A 4,201-nucleotide genomic window follows, 5' to 3' on the forward strand; every position below is an offset into this window, starting at 1 on the left:
CAGAAGGAGAAAATGCTGGTGCTTCAGATGCTACAACCTCCCAGGCTCTCCAGGGAGGGGCTCCTCTTATTTGTTTTGTAGAAACTTCTGGATGAATTTGGAATATCTTTCAGCATTCCTCAGGAAAACTTTAGTATTGAGACAGCAACTCTAAAAAACAAGGCTTATCTTGTTTACTTGGTTATAAGATTAAAAGGAATGAAGTTTATTTCATGTTTTAAATAATTTAAGTGTTACTAGTTGTTTTATAAATATAAAAGGCCATATATTTTTATGTATTAAATTAGACTTTTTTGGTAAGATTTTGCCCTGGTTTTATGACAGCATGAAAGTTAGTGTAAAATTCCATGAAGGCTATGATAACTAGTTTGATGACAATATTCCAAATTGTATATAAAACCAGCACATTGTACCCCAAGACTGTATTAATGTACACAGCTATGATTTAATTAAAAAAAAAAAGAAAGAAAGTGTTAGTGTAAAGTTCTAGTTCATGCCCACTGGGTCTATTGTCTTAGAGAAGATAATCAGAACTTCCTAACCTTATGTAATAGGTTATGGTCTCCAGCTACTTTACTATGATAAATGCTTAAGATTATGAAAAATGTAAATATGCATTCAAATAAAATGGAATTATAAAAATGAATGTCTACATAAAAAGGATTAATTCTTATGGCTTCAGAAATGGTACAATTAATGTGAAATTGGAGTTTCCCTAATAAGATTACCTGCAACAAAAACAGCATATTATTTCTGATGATTTTTAAATAAACACTAATTTAATTGTTTGTTAAAGAAACTTTAATTTCTGAGCTATTTGGCTTTGAAACCTTGAGAGATCTGATAGACTATGTTTAGCTAAAACAGAACCAAGAAAAACAAATTTCTGTGATGGAAAGAAAATATGTGGTGATTATTATTTTATGCATATTCATTATATTATTTACTATGCATCAATTCATTCATACTTTATAAAGCAAAATCAAATGTAATCAGTATGGTATACATATAGTCTTTTTTTTTTTTTGGCCAGGACTGTGTTTGAACCTGCCACCTCCAGCATATGGGAACAGTGCCCTTCCCCTTTGAGCCACAGGCACCGCCCCAATGCCAGCTATTTTTTTTTTTTGTAGAGACAGAGTCTCACTTTATGGCCCTCGGTAGAGTGCCGTGGCCTCGCACAGCTCACAGCAACCTCCAACTCCTGGGCTTAAGCGATTCTCTTGCCTCAGCCTCCCGAGTAGCTGGGACTACAGGCGCCCGCCACAACACCCGGCTATTTTTTGGTTGCAGTTTGGCCGGGGCTGGGTTTGAACCCGCCACCCTCGGTATATGGGGCCGGTGCCTTACCGATTGAGCCACAGGCGCCGCCCCATATAGTCTTTTTTAATAAGAATGAAAACTCTGTTATTACAACATTTTTCAAGACTTTATTATTCAGTATGTAAAGCAAAATAATAACACAAATATGCAGTTTATCACATGTAAAAGTAATATTATAACAAATAATGTAAGACCTGAAAAGGAAAAATTGCTAGTGTAATATTTTAAGTTTTTTTTTTTTTTTTTTCTGCATTTTTGGCTGGGGCTGGGCTCAAACTCGCCACCCCCGGTATATGGGGCTGGCCTCCACTCATTGAGCCACAGGTGCCACCCATATTTTAAGGTTTTTTTATAGTGAATGTAAAGTAGTATATAGGTGTAACTAAATACACTTAATCATGAAAGACTGAATGCTTTCACTCTGAGTCAGAATAAGAGCGACACTTGTTGCACCGTCCCTGTGTCCTGGCAATATTATCAACTTGAAATCCAAGTGAGAAAAATAAAAACCAAAACCAAGTGCTCACTTCGGCAGCACATATACTAAAATTGGAAGGATTCAGAGAAGATTAGCATGGCCCCTGAACGTGAAGCGTTCCATATTTAAAAAAAAAACAAACAAACCAAACCCCCCCAAAATAAAATAAAATAAAAACCAAAACAATAATAACAAGTGACTGAAAGAAAATCTCATTCCCACAGAAATGCTATATAATAAAGCACTTTAAAATACACACCTGTGGAGCCTATTGCCAGGGTACAAGTCAAATCTGTCAAGTGTAGACCACAAACGCCTTAACACAATAATCAAGGAAATGAGGCGAAAGCTATGTTGATTGGTTTGATGTAAGCATGTCAGATTGTATAAAAAAATCAACACATTGTACCCCGCATATGCATAAATGTATTCATGATCTATGTGTATATGACGTAATTAAAAAAATAAAAAATAAAATAAAATATATACCTGAATTCACAAAAAGGGAAAAGATTTGCCTGGCATCTAAAAATTCAGAGACGATAAGAAACCAGAGTGAATGCGAGGCAGCTCTGGGGACTCCGCTCTGCACTGCAGTGACGGAGACCTCCACCCACACGCTGAGCACGTGAACTTGGTAGGGGAAAGTCAAGGCCAGGGGTCTTTAGCGTTCAGCTTTTAATTAAAGATGGGGCTATCTAAGCACGCCTTCCAGAAAAGAGAGAAAAAAACAAAGAAGCAAAAATATTTGGCATGGCTTCAATTATTTGGTGTGTAAAAATCCTCCTTAAAAGTCTGTGACCCTGGGCCATTTCCGCGTGGACTCACCCTCATGTTAACAGCGCGACTGGAGGGTTTCATACTCCATGTGAAATTAATAATCAACCAGTAAGCATTTGATAACTCAATAATTAAAATACTTTAAGAATGGTAACAGTGGTGCACCTATCAGAAGCAAACATCCTGGATCACAGGTCCCCCACAACCCTCACAAACAATCTTCTCCTTTGGAAGCAGGAGACAACCCCACCAAGGGAGTCACCGTTTCAGGGAGGAAATGTGTGACCTTCAAATGAAATTAAATCCTTCTAATATTCATCTCATTGATCGTTTGTCACGAGAAATAAGTAGCGTGTGTTACTATAAGCTCTCTCAAAACATGAGGACGAGAACAAAGCGTGCAGATACCCTATGTCACTAAGGTGATATTAGAAGAATGCTGAGGAATTCCTACACCCACAAGGCCACAGCTGCAGCAGTCTGGGCTGGCGGGGACGAGGCCCGGGGACTGTGCGCTCTTCCCGCCCAGAGACTGTGCGCTCCACCCGCCCGGGGACTGCGCTCTACCCACCCGGGGACTGTGCGCTCCACCCGCCCGGGGACTGCGCTCTACCCACCCACCCGGGGACTGTGCGCTCCACCCACCCGGGGACTGTGCTCCACCAACCCGGGGACTGTGCGCGCCTCCCGTCCGGGGACTGTGCACTCCTCCCGCCCGGGGATCATAGTCATCCTCTGTTACTCGCCATCTGCTCTTGCCATGGCCTGTGCTCTGCATCTGTACGCGTCATAAGCAAACTCTTCAAGACAGAAAGACTGAGGAGTTTGGTTTGCAAAACGAATGCCTGGGATGGGCATTAGGCTGGGGCCTCACCCGTTGGAGGCTTCGAGTCCGACAGCCACTGGCTCTCTGAACAGCTGCGGGAAGGATGACAGAGCATTCAGCCTCACCAGAAAAAATACTCCGTGATTTCCAAACATTTCCAGTTAAACATTAAAATAGATTCATTATATAAAGTTTAACCACAATCACGCACGTCATTTTGTACCACTGTTCCTGTAAACCACTGCGTTTCAACCACATGGGCTTTATGTTAGAATCAGCAAACGTGCCCCTCCTACTGGGCCTTGGCTTTGCCCTTTAGTTTTCTGAGAACTCTCTTTCCTCCATATTTCTATAATTAAACTGTTCTAATAATTCAGAACTCAGCTTAAATGTAATGTCTAAATCGTGAGGCTTTCCCTGTACAAGCGCCTAACATCCTTTCCTACTTAAGAGCTGTGTTTCATTTGCTGCACGTTCCATAAACCACTATCCGACATGGTTTGCTTTTCCGTTTGTTACCCTACTGGAGTACAAGCCCAGGGAAGGGCTGACTACGGCTGCTGCCCCTGCCCAGCCACGGGACCACACCCCGAGTAACCAGAATAGAGCCTGTTAGATGATGCTTATACTCAGCTAACAGGCAGACACTCCACGAAATCCTCCTCTAGAAATAAAATACATAACACATGCAAAACCACCAAGTATAAAAACTAGCCCTAATAAATGCTCCTGAAAAGTAAGCAGTGAAAATATTGTTGAGTTTCCTCAAATAGAATGTCTACCTACCTGCAGCG

General features: G+C 41.1%; 1 pseudogene; it reads left to right on the plus strand.

Annotated features, from left to right (window-relative positions):
• The first annotated feature begins 1,842 nt into the window (after window positions 1-1,842).
• LOC128569390 (uncharacterized) lies at window positions 1,843-1,930 on the plus strand (annotated as a pseudogene).
• The last annotated feature ends 2,271 nt before the right edge of the window (window positions 1,931-4,201 follow it).

Source organism: Nycticebus coucang, chromosome 17, assembly GCF_027406575.1.
Source record: "Nycticebus coucang isolate mNycCou1 chromosome 17, mNycCou1.pri, whole genome shotgun sequence".
Lineage (NCBI taxonomy): Eukaryota > Metazoa > Chordata > Mammalia > Primates > Lorisidae > Nycticebus > Nycticebus coucang.